Source organism: Halichoerus grypus, chromosome 7 (genome assembly GCF_964656455.1).
Source record: "Halichoerus grypus chromosome 7, mHalGry1.hap1.1, whole genome shotgun sequence".
Classification (NCBI taxonomy): Eukaryota; Metazoa; Chordata; class Mammalia; order Carnivora; family Phocidae; genus Halichoerus; species Halichoerus grypus.
In genome coordinates, this window is record NC_135718.1 from 130441578 (window position 1) to 130465273 (window position 23696).

At 49.9% G+C, this 23696-nt stretch overlaps 1 protein-coding gene across 21 annotated transcripts in view; it reads left to right on the forward strand.

Moving 5' to 3' along the window:
- The window catches only part of NFASC (neurofascin), a 181278-nt gene that overhangs the window by 19905 nt on the left and 137677 nt on the right, over positions 1–23696 (forward strand). Inside the window, exon 1 of one of the 21 annotated variants that reach the window (XM_036075915.2) lies at positions 18667–18925. The exons of the other annotated variants lie outside the window; for them this stretch is intronic. The gene's annotated coding sequence lies outside the window, so the exon portion shown is untranslated. Of the gene's footprint in view, positions 1–18666; positions 18926–23696 lie in introns of those variants that run through there. 21 annotated transcript variants of the gene reach the window in all.

A 23696-nucleotide genomic window follows, 5' to 3' on the forward strand; every position in this document is an offset into this window, starting at 1 on the left:
GTGAGTAGGTCATGAGGGCAGAGCCCTTGTACATGAGATAATTGCAATTATAAAGGAGCCCCTAGAAAGCCAGGTCACCCCTTCCACCAAGTCAGGACACAGTGAGGAGTCAGCAGTCTATAGCCCAGAAGAGGGTCGTTACAGAACCTGATCATGCTGGCACCCTGAGCTTGGACTTCCAGCCTCCAGAACCATGAGAAGTAAAGTTCTCTAGTTGACAAGCCACGTGGTCTGGCATTTTGTTACAGCAGCCCGAACAGACTAAGACAGGGCCTGAGGGAAAACAGTAATGGTCTTAGTACTCTTTGGTTGCAGAGCTGGGATCAAACCCAGGTCTCAGGATTCCCAGCCCAGTGTTTCAAATATATTGCCGATGTCCTAGTCACCTATCAGGTCATGATCCCAGGGCCCTGGGATCGATTGTTCAGCGGGGATACATGATAAAGGTTTATCATGTATCTCCCGTGGGGAAAGAGCTGGGCCTGGCACTGGGTTGGGTAACCAGGCAAACAGGACAGAGTCCGAGTGCTGGGGCCCCACTTCCCACTTCATCTTTTCTGATCCCTTGACACTGGCTTACCCTCGAACGGGCTCTGGGTGCACAGTAAGAGGAGAGTACTCAGGCCCCTGGATACCAACCCTTGCTCCGCTCTGATGTACCAGGTGACCTCAGCTCAGTCTTCTCTCTAGGCCTCGATTTCTTCGTAAGAAAATTCAGTGCAGGGGGCACCTGGGTGGTTCAGTTGGTTAAGCGTCTGCCTTCAGCTCAGGTCATGATCCCCCTGCCCTGGGATCGAGTGCCACATCGGGCTCTTTGCTGGGCGGGGAGCCTGCTTCTCCCTCTGCCTGCTGCTCCCCCTGCTTGTGTTCCCTCTCTCTCCCCACCTCTCTCTCTGACAAATAAATAAATAAAATCTAAAACAGAAAAGAAAATTCAGTGCAGCCCCAAGTGAGGTGATGGTTAAACAAGACTCCTTTCCCAGCCTGTGATTCTAAAGCTCTGGGGATTCTCCAAGGACTAAATGGCATCTGACTTCAGCTCAATTGATTAATACCTTTATTCCATTTTCTCCTCCTTAATATGAAACAGACTGGAGCTGTCCTAGTATGTGAGGTATGAGGAGTTCCAGGAGATCGGGTGGTATGTTATGTGCCAAGCACTGCCCAGTGACCCCAGGGCTGATTTTGGCCTCTTGGTTTTAGTTGCTTTTCTTCTTAGCCATCTATTGTTTAGTTTATTCATAATGAGCCATGAACGGAGATGGGAGACATATGGAACTTCATAGAGTTAACGAGGAGCACAATGATAGTAATAATAATTCTGCCAATTTGCCTGAACATGATGGTTACCAGATTGTATTCATTGGACCAGAATTTTTATATAGGACATCAAGATGTTTCTAGTATTCAAAAAAGTGATCGTTATACTTAAAGTGAATTTTCATTCACTGGGAATAAACACCATCCACACCTGTAACAGAGAAGTGCACATAAATCCCTCTGAAAGCTTCTTTCTTTTAGAAAGAAAATTTAAAACTTCCAAAGCGCCAAGGATAAGAATTTCCAACTTCAGGGTGTGAGAGCAGCTTTTGACTATTTTTATACATTAACATTTGATTAAATTATTTTAATGGAATTGGATCCCCAGGGCTGACGTGATATAATATGACATCTACAAATGTGTTAACAAATCACGTTGCTTCTTCTCTAGTTAATCTGAACTAAATTGGACAATATGTGCCACTTGCCAAATGAGAGGGAAAGTTGAATTTATGCATGTGATAACCATTGTTAAAGATTGTATTTAAACTACACTTGATAAAAATTATAACAAGCTGACCTAAAATGGCATATTTTTAAACTTAAAAACATGCAAAAGTAACCAAATTATGTTAACATTTCCTTAGGGTGATCACAAGATAAAGGATGGAAAGCATAACAAGAACGATCTCTGAGAGTCCTTCTGGCTGTGACACACTGGGATTCTAGAATGGTGTGGGGTCTGGAAACCATGATGAAGAGCAGGAGAGTATAATAGTCTGGCTGAGGGTAGGGGACGCAGGGTGCCCCGTTCCCCACAGAATGTTGTTGGAAATGGGATGAGACATGTTCTTCGAAAGTTCAGATATCAGAACTACAATCAGAGAGCAGCACTCTGTCCAGTTTACCCAAGAACTGTCTGTTAGAATCACCAGATCGTAGAGTAGGAAGGGACATTAGACATCACCTGAGCTATTAGAGCTGCCCCCAAATAGAAAGGGGAGTAAGAAGCCCCCAAGGTTGGAGCCCTGTGTCTTAGGGCGTGTTTAAGCAGAAGCCGTTGCCCCAGTGGCTGGGGTGATGGCCTGCTCTGCTGGCCTCCTGGCTGGGACCTGCCAGTGGGACTCAGAAACCAGTGCAGCCACATGGTCAGGACCCCCTCCTCTCTTCTCCCACCAGCTAAAAGTTATCTTTGCTAAAGGTCAGTCCATGGATGAATGAATTTGCGGCCTGGTCCTAGGGCTTCTGGGAACACTGCTGTGACCCCATGGGGACTCTCACCAGGCTTGCCTGGTGAGCTAGCTGGTATGGCAGCCTAATTTTAGTTACATGTTTGTGGGGAGGGGGCAGCAACTTTGAAAGAGGTGCCGATGGCCTAGTCTGGAGGAAAGGCGCTTGGACTTGGGCTGGAGACACACCTGAGACCTTAATTCAGCCAAAGCCCCCTCCGCACTATCAGTGGACACTGTCTCTGTGCCATTTCCTCGAAGCCTGGCTCACTGCTTTTATGACCACCTTAACAGATGGAAAGCAATGCTACAGAAAGCCCCAACCCCAGATAATCTACAACCTACATTTGGTTTAGGAGTGATCTATTGGATGTCATTTATTTTTACGCAGATTAACCTTCCTCATTTGTCTTTTGTTGAGGCTGAAAGCAAATGCTTTTATATACTTGGAGTCCACATCAGAAGTGGATAGCCTAGAATGCGCTCAGGCTCAGAAGTAAGCTGTCCTGGGCCTGAACATTTACTGCGGATAATTGATTGCTTTCAGTTCCCCATAATCACATTAGCTTATATTTTTATGTTAATCCTTTTCAACTTTGGTCATTTCCTGTGTGTGTGTCCGTGTGTGTGTCCGTCCGTCCCATTTACTCCATTTAGACTTGACTGGCTTCCTGGAGCCCCAGCAGAGACCTTTCTGCATCTCTCTCTAGCAGGGCTCAGTAACTGGCTCCCCTTGTTATTTTGGGGTGCATTAAGATGAAGCCAACTGAAGCGTAGGGTGTATAACCCTGAGCCACTCCTTTGTCTTCTGTGCCTGTCTAGGGGAGACGTTTGCTGTGTACGTATGGGTCCCAAACACTGCTGTCCACGCACCCCATACCTCCTGGTATTGTGTCAAACCCGTGCCAGCTCCATATTTCACTGACAAGTTGAGAGAAGTCTCTGATGCTCTTGGCTTGCCCACTTGGAGAGTGAGAAGGGGGAAGGGAGTCCCCCATGGGGAGGGTGTGAGCGAATTTCTCAGCTGGGCTTCTCAGGACACGCCCTTTCTGCCTCCTCCTCCCACCATTAGCGTCTGCTAGGCACACTCCTGGATCTCTGCTGGCGGTCGGGAGCTCCCCCAAACTCCCAAGCGATGGGAGAAGAGCTAGAGAGACAGGCTACAGGAGAGCTGATTGGCTCCTTTTCTGCTTTTTCTTCCAAGAGGCTCCAGGCAAGCTTCCTGAGTGTCTCTCAAACCTAGACTTGACCATGAGCATAATCTTGCAGCTAGGTGGTTCACTGACGGCCATTAGGCTGACCATTCCCTACTCCCACCCTCCAGCCTTTCTGTCTGACCTCCTCATAGACACAGCAAGAGCCAAAATCCTTAAGAGTTCTCTCTCTTGTTCATCCTGTTCCTTGGGCAGGGGGCTTGTCCAGGGGGCCTATGAGTGGGGGCTTGCACGTGGGTAGCCTTACTTTTTTCCTTTTCCCCCCACAGCAGGCTCCTTCAGTTTTTGGCCGACACTCAGTAGGTGGCTGCCTGTCTTGTGGGGGAAGGGGCCAGCTCTGCTGGTGGGAGCTTGACTGAGACACTAGAGCTGGTTGGGTTGCCGCCTCCCACCCTCCTGACCTGGGAAATCCTCTAAGCTGACCTAATTACCTGCAGTGTGGGATGGCATATGGATTCCCAGCAGATGTTGCTATTTGTGGGGGGGGATCCTTGGACAGGTGGGCGTGTGCCACTCCGGGATTAACCCTCTGGTTGCTCCTCCTTAGGACAAGTGTCTGCTTTCACTACTATACCATCCTTCGGTGTTCTTCCAGGCCAGTCAGCCCTCCCCTAGGGATGCATTCATCTCGGTGACCCAAGGAATCACAGTCCCAGTTTCACACAGATCTGCCTGATCCGAGGCATTTCTGCTCCTCTCTCCTGGCAGGGGATGATCAGGAGATGGTGTGTTTAGCCAGAAGCCCTAATCTTTAGTCCTCCAGGGTCCCCTCCCAACCCCGTCTGAGCAGGAGCCATTCAGCCCCCTGATGAGCCCTTGGTGAGAAGCAGTTTTCCACCGAAGCCTCTCTGGACCTCCCTGGGCTGCCCGCTACTCTTCCAGACCCACCGCCTTCAGAGAAGCTGCAGTCCTGGAGGGTGGTTGCATGGCACATTCACCCAGCTCATCGAACAGTCATGGAGCACATGCTTTAACAGTCGTGTGTCACGTTGTCTCCTGCTTCACACTGGGCAGGGTTCTTTTACCTGCAAGGCCTCACTGGAGCCTCCTTACAGCACTGGGAGAATTCTGGCCGGGAGCCTGCATGAAGACCGCTGGGACTCAGGCTCAGTCAGTGAGTGAGGGATTGAGCCAGGATGTGCTCAGCCTGCCTGACTCCAGCAATGGGCCTTTCCCACTGCTCCAGCTCAGCATTAGCACTCGGCAGATAAAGCATGTGTATGGAACTGAGTCCCTTCCTCAAGCTGATAATCTCAATGGGAGTAAGATTTACACGTGTGAAAAAGACTCAAGCACGCCATTCCACGCTCAGACATGCCTGAGTATAACGGGAACCGATGGACAGACAGCGATGGGATGAGGATGGAGAAAGGCTGTTATTGACTAGAGTCCTTGGGGAAGGCTTTGTGGAAAAGGCAGGCTTTGAGATGGGCCATAAAAGATCGATATCCTGAGGGGCGCCTGGGTAGCTCAGTCGGTTAAGCATCTGCCTTTGGCTCAGGTGGTGAACCTGGAGTCCTGGGATCAAGTCCCGCATCGGGCTCCCTGCTCAGTGGGGAGTCTGCTTCTCCCTCTCCCTCTGCCCTCCACCCTGCTCATGTTCTCTCTATCACTATCGCTCTCTCTCTCTCTCAAATAAATAAATAAAATCTTTAAAAGATTGATATTTTAACACATGGAGAAAAAGGAGAGAGGTCTTTAGGATTAAGGAGGCATAGGGAGGAGGAAAGGGGAGGAGACCTCTCACCTCAGGGCTAGGGTCTCTGTTGAATAGGGGGAGATAGAGTGATACCTCATTGTGGAGGGTTGAATTCCAGGCTGAAAATCAGACCCAGTTACCCTCAAGAACTGGAAGGGAAGAGGCCAGGGCTGCTCTGAAGAGTGCTTAGAGGAGAGACACAGTGCCAGCCCGGCCTTGCTCTTGAGCACGGCCTCAACCTCACCCTCCAGCCTTTGCTGCCTGGGGCCCCACTCCCACCCCAGTGAGACCTGGAACCTCTGCTTGTTGAAATGACTGGCCACGCAGCAGATACTGTGGGACCATCCAGTGAGGTAGCTAAAATGGAAACCGTGTAACTGGGACTGGCCATGAACAAATTTTAGGGAGGGAGAAGGAGAAGGAGAATATTTGTTAAAGACCATTTCTGTTGGGCCTTTCATGAATGTTTGTCTTGTTAACCTTCACAAGGACACGGCGAGGGAAGTGTAGTCATGTTCTCTGATAGTGTGGGGAGTCAAGGTGGGAGAGCCACAGTGAGCTGTTGCAGCCAGAGCTTCGCAGGGGAAGCTGGGCGTCAAGGACATCAGGGAGGGGGTAGACGGGAAGGAGGGCAGTCCTGATGGGGATGGCCACAAAAGTGCCAAGGAGAGAGGCAGAAGGGTGTGTGTGTGTGTGTGTGTAAATAACAGTCAAACATACACAGAGGTAGAGAGACTAGAATGACCTCCCATACACCTAGTGCTTAACTTAAAAAACAATCCAGGTACAATTTGCATGACATAAGATTCACAATTTTAAAGTGAAGAGTTCAGGGACATTTGGTAGATTCACAGTGTTGCAGGACCACCACCTCTGTCTAGTGTCAAAACTTGTTCACCCTCAGAACACCCCATATCCATTGGACCATTGCTACCCATGGCCCCTTCCCCTACCCCCTGGCAACCACTCATCTGCCATGTGTATGGATTTATCTGTTCTGGACATCTCATATGAAGGAAATCATACACTGTGGGGCCTTTGTGTCTGGCGCCTTTCACTTAATTTTCACTAATCCGTGTTGTAGCAGGTGTCAGGACTACGTTCCTTTTTATGGCTGAATACTATTCCATTGTGGGGCTAGACCACAAGCTGTTTCTCTCTTCATCTGCTGATAGACTTTCGGGTTCTTTCTGTCTTTTGTCTCTTGTGAATAGTTCTGCTATGAAAATGTGTGTGTGTGCTTCTGTGAGTACCTGTTTTCAATCTTTTGGATGCCTACCTCAGAGTGGAATTACAGGGCCCTAGGGTCATTCTGTATTTAACTTGTGAGGAACTGCCCAACCGTGTTCCCCGCAGCCGCACCATGTTACGTCCCCAGCAGCCATGCATGAGGGTTCCCGTTTCTCCACATCTTCCCCCAGTGCTTATCGCGTGACTTACAGATCTCCCCTCACAGTTTTATGTACTGGACTCCGGATCGTGGGTGCTCCGTCTTTCTCAGAATAGGCCCTGACGTCCACCCACCTTGGGCCAGGGGCCTTGGCTGCTTCTAGCTCTTCCCATCCCATGTCTCATGCGGGTCCTGCCTTCATTCAGCTGTGGGTTCTCTTAGGGTAGGGATTGGACCCTGAGGAGTGGGACGAGTGTGCTCTGGTCATCCCGAGCAGAGGAACCCAGGACTGCAGTTTCCTGCACCGCCTGCCCCTGACTCCCCAGCTCCAGGCCTGCTGGCTGCTTTCTGGCTGAGCTGGCCTGCCTCTCACGTGCCCTGCCCACCAGCCCCCGGCGCCTGAAGCCCATTGTGTGAATACCAGTGACCTCACAGTTCTCTGGCCCTGCTGCGGAGATGATGTGTTGGGTCTGTTTGGGCACCCCAAAACAACAGCTGGCTTTAAGAGGGTCCTACTTGGGTGGGGTATTGATTAGTTGACTTGGGCTGCCATAACAAAGGACCACAGACTGGGTGGCTTAAACAAACAGAAATTTACTTCCTCACAGTTCTGGAGGCTGGAAGTCCCAAGATCAAAGGATCAGCAGGGTTGGCTTCTTCTGAAGCTTCTCTCCTTGGCTTGTAGATGGTTGTCTTATCCCCGTGTCCTCACACGGTCTTCCCTCTGTACATGTCTCTGTCCAAATCTTCTCTCCACATAAGGACACCAGTGATACTGGATTCGGGCCAACCCTAACGACGTCACTTACCTTAATTTTAATGATCTCTTTAACGTACCCCATCTCCCAACTCAGTCACATTCTGAGGTACTGGGAGTTAGGGCTTCAGCAGATGAGTTGGGGGAGGGGGGCCCCAGTTCCGCCCAGAGCAGGGGGGCAGAGCAGCAAGGATGCATAATGGTGAGGGAGGCAGAGAGGCCGGGAGGAGATTGGGGGCTGTGGGGGCGGTGGGGAACTTGTGATTCTTTTGGGCTCCTGTTTGGTTTCAGAGGGACTAGCTTCCAGGCAAATACAGAACAGGTGGAGGAGGGGAGAGAAATGGTGGCGGCCAAGAGGGCACTGGGGGCTTTGGGGAGGCGGGGAAGCAGTGTCCACGATCAATAATTTATTCCTGGATGCCCCGCAGGAGGGCGTTGTCATGGCAACGGGTGGGCTGCTGGTGGTCGGGCCTGACAGTCGCCTCTCAGAGCTGCCTCTCCTCCCGGCTCCGCTCTCCCTCCCCCTCGGGTTTTCTTGTGTGTGTCTCAGGAACTTTTTTGTGGCCTGCAGCGTGCCTGCTCTCGGGGTGGGGACTCTGGGCTCTCGACAGCTGCAGGGGCTCCTTCCCCAGCCCCATGTGGCCCTGGGCAGGGGGGTGACCGGGGGCAAAGCCTGACTCCCTCCAGGGGTCACCCCCTGGCTTCCTGACCACCAGAGACCACCAGGCCTCTTGCTGCAGGGGCTCAAAGCGCTGTGTCTTCTGCCAGCCTGTCTGACATTCGCTGCACCTCTGCCAGCATGTGGAACGCATTGTCTTCTAACCCTGTCACTGCACTAGGTGCCCCCATCCCCGCAGAGATCTGCCCCAGCAGGGCAGCTGGACAGGGCCTTCCCCAGCCTTAGCTCCCCGGTGAGTCATTCTTGGCTCTGCCATCGTTGGCTACAGCAGCTGACCCTTCATCCTGTCCTCCTGGCCTCGGTGGGCAGGAAGATGCCAGGAGCACGTAGCCAACCGGCAAGCCTGTCCTCCCCACCATCCCGTAAGCTCCAAGGTGCCACATAGTAGGTGCTCAGTAAATATTTGTGCTTTGTTGTGGAATGAATGAAAGAGAGGTGTGGAGGAGGCCTGTGAGTCAGGAGCAGGTCCTTATACCACGCAGGCTCCCTCTGGGCTCTCTCTCCCAGTCTTTCCCAGAGACCGGCCCTCAGATCCAACAGCTGCACAGAGCCTCAGTGATTGAGACCTTTGAATTTTTAAAGTTATTTTTCATATGCATTACAATTCACTGCTCCCCTGATTCACTGGCTGTCATGACTCATAAGGGATCTGGGCCTGTAATAACCATTTAAGACTTAATGTTATTAGTCTTGTAATTGCTGCTAAGAGTCTTCTCTGTACTCTGAATTTGTAAATCCTCATGCACAAAGATTAGGAAAATATGCCCCTAAGCTAGAGGCTGCCAAGGGGGCCGGGTGGTTGGAGACCAGCCTCAGCTGCCTGGCTGGGGTGTGAGTTTCCCCGACAAAGCCTGGAGCCAGAGATGGAGATATGCCTCGGGAGCATCTGGGAGCCCCCTTGGGGAATTGGGGATGGAGGGGCGGTGCCCTGCAGAGGAGTGTGACCTGGGTTGCCCTCATGACAAGCAGCTGCTGGTGGAAAGAAGAGCGTTATCTCCAGGGAAAGGACTCTCCTTCCCTGCCCCCTCCCCAGCCCAGAGGCTTACAGCCCTGATGGCCCAGAAGAGATGGTAGTGATGTCCTAATCAGATGGTCATGATGCTGTAGGCAGAGATTAGAGTTGACAGGAAAACCAGCTGTATTAGAAATGTCCTTCCCTGGCTTTATCTTGGGAACTGTCCCTGCCTCTCCCCATAGGGGATCTTTTTCCACACATGGCTCTCTTGAGTTCTCGTTGAGAAGGGGTTTATTATGGGTTTGAGAGTACTGCTGAGGTGAAGGGCCAAGGTACATGGCTGATTGTCACTGGTTTGTGGGCCAGTGTCCCTGCACCACCCTCTCTGCTCTTCTCCCTGTGAAGGCCTCAACCCTGCTGCCTGAGAATGCTCACAACCAGGGCCCGCACCCCTGCCCTCCGCATACCACTTTCCTGCCAGGAATGAGCATGGAAACTCTGCTCACTGCTTTCTCCTTCTTTTTTGTGATAAAGTACACATAACATAAAATTTACCTTTTTAATCATTTGAAAGTGTACAATTCAGTGGCATTTAGTCCATTCACAATGTCATGCACCATCATCACTGTCTGGTTCCAGAGCACTTTCCTTACCCCAAAAAGAAATCCCGTACCCATTAAGCTGTCACTCCCCATTCTCCCTTCCCCCTAGCCCCTAGCAACCCCGAATCTCTTCTGTTGTATCTCTACCAATTTGCCTGTTCTGGATATTTCATATGAATGGAATCATATAATGTGTGAGCTTTTCGTTGATCCATCATCTGTGGATGGATATTTGGGTTGTTTCTTGTGAATAGTGCTGTTATGAATATTTGTTTACAAGTTTTTGTTTGAGCACCTGTGTTCAGTTCTTTTAGGTATATACCTAGGAGTGGAATTTCTGGGTCACATGTAATTCAACGTTTAACTTATGGAGGAACTGCCAGACTTCGCCCACTTCTTTGCACATGCCAGACTCTGTCTTCTTCTTTTTTAAAAAAATTTTTTATTTGGGAGGGGAGGGGCAGAGGGAGAGGGAGAGAGTCTTTTTTTTTTTTTTTTTTAAGATTTATTTATTTGAGAGAGAAAGAGAGCACAGAGAGGGAGAGTGAGAGTGAGAAGCAGACTCCTCATTGAGCAGAGCCCGATGAGGGGCTTGATTCCAGGACCCTGAGATCATGATCTGAGCCAAAGGCAGATGCTTAACCTACTGAGCCACCCAGTTGCCCTAAAGGAGAGAGTCTTAAGCAGACTCCAAGCTGAGTGTGGAGCCAAACATGGGGCTCAGTCGCACGACTCTGAGATCATGACCTGAGCTGAAACCAAGAGTCAGACACTTAACCAATTGCACCACCCAGATGCCCCCGTTTTTTTCAGACACCATCTTCTTTTGAGAGGGGGGCAGCTTGCTCCCTATGCCCACTCCAGGCTATGACATTCGGCAGCCATTTTGGGAAAGTTTCTGGTTCCTACCCCCTGGTCAAGACACGGTGACATGAGTGGACACAACAAATTTCTGATTGTGTCTAATGATGTTACCAGATCTTGTGCACCCACACATGGGCTGTGCCCCAAAGCCGCTTGGGGGCTGCACATTTGTTCCTGCAATGGTATCAGTGCTCAGAACCTTGTTTTATCCTCCCCGGGAATTGTCTTCAGAGATCTTTCCTTGATAATCATTCCTTGCTTTTGACATGAAACAGTATTCCCAACTGCATCACCCACTGTCTTTTTCATTCTTGGCCCAATCTTTGAACTTAAGGAAAAAAAAAAAAAATCTACCCTCATAGGATAGAAATTTGCCACCATGGGGGCCCATCAAAAGAATATGCTATAGGCTTTGAAAGCACTTCCAAAAGAGAAGCTACAGAAATGTTCTAAGCATGGGCGGGCGCATTGTTGGAATATGGCTATAGCCTCCCGAGGGGACAGCTTTGAAAGAGGCGGTGCTCATTTAAATGTATAAATTCTGGTGTGTTCATTTAAATGATCAGTCAGAAGGCTTTATGGGCATACAGTAAAAAGGTGATGTGAATGGTTATTGAGTTATGTACACCTCCAGGAAATCAAAGAAAGATATGCATTTTAGGAATTTTAAGAAGATGAAGTTCAAATTATAGCCCAAGCATGCAGTTGGATGGTTAACACAAAATAGTGTTGCCCAGCTGCTGGGGAGGAGAGAGGTCAGTGGGGGAGCCCAAAGGCTTAGAACAGCATCCCCATCTTCATAAGGGTTAGAAGACAGGTTATTACAGGCTGGGAGGGGGGCGTTCTCCATCTTCGGGGATGATGAGGAGAAGGGAGGCTGGTGAGAAGTCTGGGTGAACTGCTACGTTGGTGAGTTGAGTTTTAAATTTTTTTAAATAGCCTATCTCTTGCTGTAGCCTGCAAGACCAGGGCTTCCCTTTGAAGGTTAAATATTGTAGCCAGCTTTGGAAGTCTGGCAAAGAAGCTTTGGGCAAAGCCCCTAGGCCAATGTCCTGGGTCTATTTGACCTACTGTGTAGTGTTTTTCCTCCTCGTTCAAAAAGCTGAAGTCAGCAGCAAAGGGGGTGAGACTAAAGACAGCTAGAGAGGCCCGGAGGGAAGGTGGGGGGTCAGAGCAGCTAGGCTGGCTCTTAGAAGATTTCAGAGTTAGGTTGGAGGCTGCTGACACTGTCCCCACTTTACACCCGGGCCCAGGAAGAGGATGACAAGGTCAGTGGAATTTCAGAGTCAAGAATAGATCCTCTCTCACTCTGTCACCTCAGTAACTCATTCCAAGGTTTGAAGAATATCCCCCTCTGGGGAAATAGCGCTTCTGAAACCTGTTTCACATCTTTGTCTCATTTATTCCCACAGTCATTTATTTGGGGCCAGATATTGATGAATTTGACAGCAAAGCAGAGAAGGATGTTGCAGGGACTTTTTAACAAATTACAGTAAATATATATATTTTATATTTATATATGTTACATATATTTTTATATATGTATTTTATGTTTATATTATATATATATATATATATATAATTTGCCATTTGAACAATTTAAAATGTATAATTCAGTGGTATTTAGTATATTCACAATGTTATCCAACTGTCACTACAATCTATTTCCAAACTTTTCCATCACCCCAAATAGAAACTCTGTGGCCATTAAGCACAACTCCACATTCCCTGCTCCCCAGCCCCTAGTAACCTCTAATTTACTTTCTGTCTCTATGAATTTGACTACACTGGGTACCTCCTATAAGTGGAATCATACAGGATTTGTCCCTTTGTGTCTGGCTTATTTCACTTAGCATAATGTTTTCAAGATTCATCAATATTGGAGTGTGTATCAGAATGCCATTGCTTTTTATGGCTGGATAACATTCTATTGTATGGATATACCACATTTTATTTAGCCACTCATCCATCCACGGACACTTGGGTTGTTTTCACCCTTTGGCTATTGTGAATAATGCAGTGATGAACACTGGTCTATAAGCATGTGTTTGCATCCCTGTTTTCCATTCTTTTGGGTGTATACTTAGGGGTGGAATTGCTGGTATGATAATTTTATGTTTAACTTTTTGAGGAACTGCCAAATTTGCATGTTGGCCATTTGTATATCTTCTTTGGAGAAATGTCTACTCAAGTCCTTTGCCCATTTTTAAATTTGGGTTGTTTGTCTTTTTGTTGTTGAGTTTTAGGAATTCTTTGCAGATTCTGGATATTAAACGCTTACCAGATGTATGATTTGCAAATATTTTCTTCCATTCTTCAGGTTGTCTTTCCATTGTCTTGATAATGTCCTTTGATGCACAGTTTTAAATTTTGATGAAGTCCAATTCATCTATTTTTTTCTCTTGTTGCTTATGCTTTTGGTGTCACATGTAAGGATCTGTTATCAAACCCAAGGTCATAAGGATTTACCTCTTGTTTTCTTCTAAGAGTTTTAGGTTTTGGCTCTTATAGTTAGGTTGTTGATTGATCCATTTTGAGTTAATTTTTTTTATATGGTGTGAGGTAGGGGTCCAAATTCAGTTCTTTTGCATGTGTAAATCCAACTGTCCCAGCACCATTTGTTAAAGAAACCATTCTTTCCCCATTGAGAGGAAACCATTCTTTCCCCATTGAGCACTCTTGTCAAAAATCAATTGGTCATAGATGTATAGGACTCTCAATTCTATTCCCCTGGTCTATATGTCTGTCTGTATGCTAGTACCATACTGATTTGACTACTATAGTTTTATGGTTTTAGAGTAAGTTTTGAAATCAGGAGATGCAAGTCTCTGACTTGATTTGTTGTTCTTCTTCAGGATTGTTTTGGCTATTTAGGGCTTCTTGTGATTCTTTATGTATTTGAATATAATCATTTTTGAACATATCTTTTTATGGATCTATAAGTGCTGGTTTCTACTGGGTGACTACCCAGAGATACTGCTGTGACATACAATATCAGTATGTCCAGCTTTAGTACGCACTGTCTGTTTCACGAAGTGATTGTGCCAGTTTATTCTTCTACCAACAATCTATGAGAGTTCCAGTTGTGCCACGTCTTTTACCAACATTTGGTCATCTCAATTCTTTTGTAAAGTTTTAAACTTTCTGGTAGTTTGCCCCCAAATTATGAGTGAAACATTGCTGTATTTTTCAAGGTCAGTGTAAGCATCTACATCTTTGTTCAGGTGATCTTTCTCTTGGCACCAAGTCTTGGAAAGTGCTACTTGCTCCATGCCCCACCAGCAGCAGCCAGGGTCTTGCTCAGCTCCAGAAGCTGGAGATCTGGCCAGTGAGTTGCATCTTTACAGCACAAAAGCTCAGCTTATGCGAGAGAACCTTGGGATTTGGAGTGTGCTTTTTAAGGTGCTAAAGGAAAATTGGTCATTGGATTCTGTCCTGGCTGTAGCAGTCAGCCATATGAACGTCATGGTGGATGAGGCTTTTGGAGCTGTGCCTAGCCTCTGAGAGAGATCAGTTCTTAGGGAACTGCTTCACAAGAAAGAGGAAGCTAGCAGAGCTGTCCCATTTGACCTTGGGCATTTGCTCCTAGAAGAGGCTCCTTCAGACACAGAGCTTGAGTCCAAGGAGAGTAAGTGGCTTTTCCTAGCCCTATAGCACACTAGGGCTGGAGACTCTCAGACCTATGTCTTGTGCTTGCCCAGGGCAGTGACTGCTCTTTCCATGTTCAGCTTGCTGATTAGCCAAACTCAAGTCATGTAGTTCAGTAAACATTTACTGCAGGCCTCTGTGTACCAGGCATGGAACCAGGCACCTTGGGACCTGCAAAAGTCAGGACGAAGTCACTAACTATGTGTTATTCATCATCCTGTAGGGGAGGAAATACTTGCACACATCACTGCAATGAAAGGAGGACGAGGTCTGTGCTTAGTGAGGATATACATAATGTGCTTTGGGAACCAGAGGCAGGATGTTCATGTCCAGCCAAAGGGCGGCATTGCCTTCCTGGAGGAGGTGGCATTGGCCCCGGGCCTTAGAGGATGAGTAGGATTCTGTTGAGCAGAAGTGGAATAAGGGAACTCTAGGAAAAGAAACATAAAAAGCAGAAGAGGAGGTAGGCTGTTCCAGGCATTTGGAGAAAAGCAAGTGTAGTCAGATTACTGGATGCTGACAAGGAGTTTCCTAGATGTCTGCAGGGGGGAGGTGGATTTTATTCTGTAGGAACAGGGAGCCCCTGCAGGGTTTGCAGGTGGACATTTAATATTGTTCCTGACTGGAGAGCATTCTGGTAACACAGGGTAATTCGCAGATGCGAATGCCCAACCCTCTCTGGCTTCTGCTTCTGCACACACAGACCCACACATAAGGAGAAGCACAGACGTAGTGCACACATCAAGGTAGACGTACATACATCTAGGAACCAGGACAAACACATGCACCGAGACCAAGAGACCCACACATCAAAACACATACCCATATATGAGAACTTACTGAACACACACACACACACACACACACACGAGTTCACACTTACAGGCACATATGGAATGATACCATCCTGTTAACGGAAGGAGGCATGCAGTCAGTGCCACGTACATGGACTGGAACATCTGTAGATTCACTAAGACAGGTACCCACACATATCGGACCACACTAATGATATGAGTCGTGCATACGAGACAGAAACTATGGGACAGACATACCCATATGCTCACCAAGCCAGGCAGGGAGACATATGCATACCCTGAAACACTATCACACTTTCACACACACGCACACAGCCAAGCAGAGTGCTCACACTCACGGAGCCATACACTTGGGAACTGCAACTCTTCCCAGGGATGCACAGGTATATCCTTCATGCATGCTCACAAACACATGCTCACGTGTAGGCACACCCACGAGGCAGTCACACCACCGCAGAGGCACACACAGACTCAAGTGGGTGCCGACTCAGGCCATGCTGCTGGGGGGGTTCCTCACGTTCCCCTCCCAGGCCCCCCATGAATGTGTGATCTGGGCTCTCAGCGCTGGAGGGGCCCTCAGACGCGCCCTCCCACTCAGTGCTGGGATTTCTACAGCTTCTCTGACACGGGCCACCCAGGGTTCTGCTTAAATCCTTCGGACAAAATACCGCAAGTTTCCTGTTGTAATGGAAGTCACTTTCCATCTCGGGAAGTGAGGATTATGCACGCAGAGAGGAAACTAGACCCTTAGCCGGGTCGGTCAACAGCCAGTTAACAACTGCAGCTTGAGGGCCTCAGGCTCACCCAGCCCCACGCTGTCCCCTCGATTCCTGTCGGCAGTCCCTTGGCCACTCTCTGGCAAGGTCAACTGTCCCCCAGATCACTGTATTGCGGATCTCTTTGATATGGCAGAGTGGGTGGGCGGAGCTTGGCACACCAGTCCTCCCAGGGGAGGGCAGTGGGTGGCAGGGGGTGAGCCTGCAGGGGCTGGGGAGTCCTGCCTAGGACCTGGGATGAGATGGAGCTCTCCTGCAGGCAGCCAGCTGTCTTCACAACCACAGCCATCCCGTGCTAGTGTGGGCCATCCTCTGCGGATGTGACCCACGTTTAGGCCGACCAGCCCCAGCAGCTCTCCCTGTTCCCTACTGCGTCCCTCCCCCTGGCTGCCAACCCTTCCCCACTCGCTGTCCTGCGCTGGGACAGTCGTCCTCACTTGAGAAGGGGGCTATGACACAGCTGGCTCTGAGGGATTGACCAGTGTGGCTGCCTCCAAAGAAGCCTCCAGAAGCCAGGAGAACTTCAAAGCAGTGGGGCAGCCCTGCCCTCTGGGTCGGCCGCCCATCTGAATGCTTGCCTAATTTTCTCAGAATCTAACCTCCTTTTACTCCTCTTCAGTGTGGGATAAATCTGGTCTCTCCCTTAACCCCTCTCTTACCCTGCTGATATGGAAAACGGACTCCCTCTGCCCCCACCTGGGGTGTGCCCTCCTACTCTGGCTCTGAACCGTAGGGCTGACACCTTCCAGTCTGGTTGGGGCTTTCTCAACTCTCCTTCCCACATCCTTACAAAGTCCACTAACCCATGTTCATTATAGACAAGAGAAATGGCTCAACAGTAGCCCCTGGGAGAAGGCCAGGCTGGGGCCAAGGTGTGGGGCAGGGGGGAGCCAGGGTCAGAGGGCTGCATTGTGGACTTGAAGCTCAGTAAGAGGCTGTGATGTGATGGTCAGAGAGACCGTGCACACGGAGCTTCCCCAGAGGAAGGGCAGCATCTGGAACCAGGGCTGGCCTGTGTTCTGTGCTGGGGATTGCACCATACTGTCACACGTACCTTTTCTTATTCACGAAAGTAGTTTATGATCTTTGCAGAAAATTTAGAAAATAAATATAAGCACAAAGGAGAAAATGCAGATCATCCATCATTTCATTACCCAGAGAGAGCCATTCTTACTCTGTTTGTGCAATCTGCTCTTTGCACTAAATAATCTTTCATATCATTAAAATATTGTTCTATGTTATTTCATTGCTTTAATAACTATATAATATTTCATGGCTTATGATAGTAATAAGAATCCAACCTTTTTTTTTGGTATTTACCATATGCATCAGGCATTATCATTCATTGAATTTTGTAACTTGAGATAGATACTATCATTACCCCAATTATACAAATAAAGAGAATGAGGCACAGAGAGGCTAAATAACTTGCCCAAGGTAACACAGCCAGTAAATGGCAGAGCCAAATTTTGAACCCAGGTCGTCTGGCTCCAGAACCCTTATTTTTACACACTACTTCCTGTCAAACCATGGACATACCATAGTTCATCATTTCCCCTAGTGATGGCTCTTCAGATTGTTTCTAAATTTTTACCATTACAAACAATATTCTGATGAACATTTGTGTGACTTACATATTCTCATTATCCTCAATTATTCACCTAAGATCTACTCTCAGAAGTAGAATTTATGAAACAAGGCATAAACATTTTTTAAAAAGATTTAATATATTTATTTTGAGAGAGAGGGAGAAAGCACAAGCAGGGGGAGGGGTAGAGGGAGAGAGAGAATCTCAAGCCAACTCCGAGTTGAGCATGGAGCCCAATGTGGGGCTTAATCCCACGACCCTGAGATCATGACCTGAACCAAAATCAAGAGTCAGATGTGGACTTAATGGACTGAGCCACTGAGGCACCCCAGGGCATAAGAATTTTAGATGCATTTTCAGATTTCCCTCCAGAAGAACGTTAGCAAGGTCCACTCTTACCAGCAAAATAGGAGGACTGGGCCTTACACTTTAAGAGAGAGCCTGACCCTCAGAAGCTTGACCACGTAGGGGGAACAGGATGGTGCAGGGAATGGAAGGAGTTGCGTGGGGGGCAGCCGAAGGGACTGGAGATACGTAGTCTGGAGAAGACCTCGATGCTGAAGGCAAGGGTACACTCATGTCGATAGTCAAATGTGCGACAGGCTGTTGAACAGAAGAGAGAGTGGTTTGTCCTGAGGCCCTAGAGCAGAAGTGGACCAGCGGGCTGAAGTTGACATTGTGAGAGCCCTCGTCCTTCATTGGGCTTTGGATCAGCGGGGTGGGTGTTGAATAAATTTTACACGACCCACTGCCATCCCGGCTTGGGTTCGAGTAGGGTGTGTATATGGGGGGGGTCGATACCACCCACAGAACATTACATCTTCTAGTCTTAACCAAGGGGTCTGCTCCTCCTTCCACCCCTGCCTTGGGGAGCCTGGCCCAGCCTGGTACTTCTGTCCATCTATTCCTTCGGAGCCTGAGCAGCACAGCCTGGCTTGTGTCATGGGCCACATAACTCCTCCATTATGCATGAGGGGGACCCAGCGGTGAGCGAATGAGCAAGCCAGGGTGGGGGGCGGGAGGCTGAGTGGTTATTAATAAACAAGTGTATTGTGTGGGATTCCATTCACAGCACTTTCAGAGGACGTGGTGGGCTTGAGATAAGAAAGCCCTGTTTATGCCACCGAGGGCTGGGGAGGTGGCAAGTGGGAGGTGGCAAGGAGCAGGGAAGCCAGGAATTATTTTGATTCGCCCCGGGGCAGGGCTGCTGTGTTTGCTCTGAGGCCAGCATCCAGGGGGAAGGTCTAGCTGGGGTTTTTGCTCAGGCCTCTGCCCATTGGAATGGCCTGGGTCCTGAGAGATGCCTAGCTCTCCATCCCCACCTGTCCCCATGGAGGGAGAGTGAGAAGACACTGGATGAACTGGAGCACGACACGTTCAGGAGAGAGGTGGGGTGGTCACCTCTACCCTACTCCCGGCCTCCTGTCCCCACCCCATTCCTCCTTCCAGGTGAGTCCTTCTGCTTTGGCCCTCCCAGACTCCGAAGTGGCCTGTGTTGGGATGGTGCCTTGTTTCCTGAAGATGCTGGAGTTGTGTTTGTGGGCAAGATCTGCAAGAAGCTTTCTAGCCAGGGAGCGGACTGGTTTGGTGTTAGGATGTGGAACATGAAGCAAGCAGGCCAGAAGGGAGAGAAGCAATAAGGAGGGATTAGCTTCAATTTCAGAGGAAGAGTGGCAAGGGATGAGGCGCCCACACCCTGGCAAGGCTGCGCAGGGGAGCCCTGGTCGGAAGGGTGTCTGGGGAAGTGAGAGGCTGAGGAGCATTTGTCAGAGGGGACTCAGGCTGCGCATCTGATTGCAAAGCCCGTATTAACTCTGGGACTTGTTGTCCCTCTGGGTTAGCCCTCCTGAGCCCCTCCCTTTCTCTCCCTCAGCCCTTGGCTCTGATCCCCACCATCCCCAAATAGCCCTCTCCTTCCAGCAGAGCCTATCCGACTTAGTCTTGGCATCTCTGGATCTCAGTCCAGGGATGCAGAAGCTGCTGGCTGGGAAGAAGTGAGAACAGGCCATTTTGCTCTCCACTCTTCTAGGGATGCAGAGCTAGTTTTGATTCAGGGAGTCTTGATTCCCTTTCACTTAGAGTTGAACCAAAACAAGAGGGAAGCCAGGGCCCAGGCAGGCCTGGGTCACCTGGCTCTGTCAGGAGCTAATGGTGCTCCCTTTGGCCTTTGCAAGTGGCTCTGGCCTGGAGTTCCCCTGATTTGGGACACGTTTCCATCTCAAGCCAGCTCTGAGGGGCTCTGGGCTGGTTTGGCTGTAAGCTGGGAGGGAGAAGGGGGCCGGTGGCAGGGACTGTCTCTCCGGCACTCCTCATGGCTCCCTGCGGCAGCGCTTGGACCCAGTGACTTGAACTTTTTGTTTGGATTGGAGAACTGTAGCTCCTCCTTGGGCTCTCCACTCCTGCAGGCGCTGTGGGCACTCGCTTCCCTTCCCCTCCCACGGTCTGAAGAGGTGGCGACTATTTTTAGAAGCATCTGCCTGCTCCTAGGAGCACTGTTCCTGTGATGTGTGTGCCAGGCTGGATGCTCTTCTACTAACACAGGGCACCGGAGCTAGCAAAACAGCTGGAGGTCAGGAGTGGGGCCGGGGGCGGGGGGGTGTGTGATCAGCCCCACCGCGGTCCACCTGCCTGGGCACCTGGCCTGGAGGAATGACCCAGCATCTTCCACCAAGATTTTCAGGGGTTCCTACTGACTACTATGTGGCTGTCAGTTGCTTTGGGAGGTTCCTGGAAGGTCCAGGAGCAGAGACAAGGGTCTTCCTCAGAGAGGCAGGCAGGCTGAGTCATGCTGTGAGCACGCCCCTCTCAGGAAGACAAGCCCGGTGTGTACCAGGAGGGGTCGGCAAGGTGGCCTCTCCCCAGGGATGGGAGAGCCATCACAACTGTCACAGGCGACTGCTCACTGAGAGCTTTTCCCGGGATAGGCTGTCCTCCGAGCTCTTGACGTCTGTTGTCTCTTGTAACCCATGCTACTGTCCTTTTAGAATCGAGAAAACCGAGACCCAGGGAAGTTAAGCATGTTGCCCAGTGTCACACTGTCCATGACCAAGCCAGTCGCCCTCCCCAGCCCAAGACCGTGTTAACTCTTGAGCCCTTGTGCTGGGCTGCTTCCCCATAGAAGGCAACAGATGCTTTGTTTTGGAGGCCACAGGAAGAATTGAGGTCAGATGCAAAGGAGGACTTCCTGACAGTGAGAAGGGCCACGTGGAATCTTTCTTGGAGATCTTTGAGAAGCATCTAGTGCCTCAGGAGGGGGCCTTCCTGCAGGCTGGACTCTGGATTGATGACCACTGGAGGGATCTGCTGTGAGAGATGCTGGACCATGCATTAGTGGCCCAGGGCATAACCAACCAGCAGCCTCTGGGCACGCCAGCTGGGATTTGGGATCTGGAAAAGAGGCTGGGAGGTGGGGGATGGTGCTGAGAATTCTCCAGTAGGGAGAGGAAGCCAAGAGAGGGAAGCCACCCCTGGGAGCTCTGGAGCAGCTTGTGGGTTAATAGGCTTTTCATTTTGGCCTTCCCGTCAGATGTGCCTCTTTACCCAGAAAAATCTCTGGCTTTGCTCGAGCTCTGTTCCTGGAACCAGTCCCCTTCCAGAGGGTGCAAGTGTCTGTAGTTCCCGTGTGCTTAGGGACCACTGCTGGGGGCTTTCCAAGCGGAGGTGGGACTGGCGATCCACCTGGGTAGGACGCGGGCTCCTTTAGCCAGGCAGCTACAGGGCTCCTCACCCCATTTCTTGCCCTGTGTCACCCGGATCTGTACCACGGGGGCAGCCGCAGAGAAGAGTGGATGATGTCTCCCCCCTTGATCTGCTGCAGGGAGGAATGGTGCACCAGCGCCGGGAGGTAGTGTGGGGTAGACGTCAGACACATGGCTTCCAGCATCAGGCTGCCTGGCTTCCTGTCCAAGTTCCACCCTGAGCTGCTTGACCTCCCAGTGTCCTCAGCTGTCAAGAGTGACATCAGTAGCACCTGTCTCTTGGACTTTGTGAAGATAAATGAATGAATCCATGACGTCATTTAGCACAGGAGGGAGGAAGAAGACCCCTCATTCCGGGGCTATGCAGCCACTTTGGTCTCTCTCCCACGCCGCCCTGCTCGGTCTTACACTGGGGCCCGGGCCTACGTCGGGCAGGTGGCCTCATCAAGTGCTGGTAGCTCAGTCCTCTGCTCCTGCCCTTGGCTCAGGGTAGATAACGCAGCTGCGTCCTGCTGCCACTCCCTTTAGCTGCAGGAGCCAGTGTGAGGCCAGATGCTCAAGGTCCAGGACTTCTGCTCCCTGGGCTGCATTCAGCCCCATTTATTTTGGGCTCTGTAGAAGTAAGAGTCCACTTCTGGTTTAGTCTACGTGTCTGACTTGGCAGGTCTTCCTCACAGCTCAGCCGTTACCTGCTGCTCAGGGGCCTGGGATTGAGTCAGGGCTTTCTTCTGCCCCCCTTCTGCCTGGTGACAGGCTCTCCAGTTCCAGCTGCTGCACTTCCAGCCCAGCATCCTGCGTCCACCTCCTTCTCTCCATCTTTCTGGCTTCCTGGCCTGTGTGTCTCTGCCCCAGGTCCCTCCCTCTCTCGGCCAGCAGCCTTCTCCTTCTCCCGCCTCTGCCTTGTCCCTGGGCTGAACATCGTCCAGTTTAGACTTCTCCGGGATCCGAGGACACTTTGCATGCCCACAGCAAACATCTGTTGACATTTAGAAATACTGAAGGACCCACGTTTTCATTTCCGTGTGAATGCTGCATGCTTTCCTTCTGGTATAGGAAGCTTAAAGCTGGGACCCGTGATAGAGTCTGCCCCACGGCCATGATCATTTTTGAAAAGGAGAGGTAACTTCCCACTTTGCCCCAGACTAAGCAGGGTCAGAATGAGGGGGTTGAGTGGAGGAGGGTGACATAATGCTTTCTGGCTGCCCCCAGTCACTGCCCTATCCTTTTGATATATCTCCTCACTCAGTCCCTTCGATAACCTGATGAGTCAGATACACAATTCCCATTCTGTCTGTAGAAGGGGAAACAGAGAGGTTGAGTGACTTGCCTAAGGTCACACAGTGATTGAGTGGGAGAGTCAGGATTTGAGTGTGGGTCTGTTTTTCCTAGAATCACATATCCTTTAGAAGAAGGTAGGTTGGACAGGGGATATTAATGCAGACACATCTGAATGCAGACACATCTGGAGCTGGATTTTTGACTCTGAACAAACCCAAGTGTCCTATTCATGTCCCTTCCTCCTAACCCCCCATTGCCTGGCTGTGGATCTCTGAAGGGAAGAGGGGAGACCCCCACCTTGAACCTGTCAGGCCCCAGGGTGGGCCAGCAGTGCAGTCACACTGCTGAAGCCGTCAGCTTCCCACAGACCACACATGCCAGGGAATACACTGTATTTCGCTGAAAGAAGGGGAATAAAAAACAGAATGAGGAATCTGGAGGTGCCCAAATAATACAGTATTAGAAAGTTAAAGTGCTTCTCTTCCCGGGGACACCTGGGTGGCTCAGTCAGTTAAGCGGACAGCTCTTGATTTTGGCTCAGGTCATGATCTCAGGGTCCTGTCCTGGGACCAAGCCCCACATCAGGCTCCACACTCAGTGCGGAGTCTGCTTAAGTTTCTCTCTCTCTCTGCTCCCCCCCCCCAACTTGTGCACGCACTCTCTCTCTCTCCCTAAAATAAATAAATAAAAATCTTTTTTTTAAAAAAAAGCTACTTTAAAGGGGTGCCTGGGTGGCTCAGTCAGTTAAGCATCTGCCTTTAGATCAGGTCCTGGGATCGAGCCCTGCATCGCTGGGCTCCCTGCTCAGCGGAGAGTCTGCTTCTCCCTCTCCCTCTGCCTGCCACTCCCTCTGCTTGAGCTCTCTGTCTCTCTTTCTCTCTGTCAAATAAATAAATAAATAAATCTTTTAAAAAATAACTAAAGTGCTTCTCCTCCCTAAAAACAGTCTGTTTTTTAGGGAACGGTCTGCAAAATGTTTGCAGATGGACCAGAGGCCTGAGAGCCAGAAACCTGTACAATCTAGGAATAACTCCTCCCAATCTCCCGGCTGTTCTCAGGGCTTTCTCTCTTCTGGCGCCCCTCAGCTCCCCTGCTGGGGACGCTTTGTAGGGGAGGACGTTGTAAGTGACATGGTAATGGGCCTAAGCACACACCAAGAGCCAATGGTAGGTACCAGCCGCCCTGTTCCCCCCTCCACAAATCCCCAACCAAGACAGGATGTGATTAACTACTTCTGAGGAGCA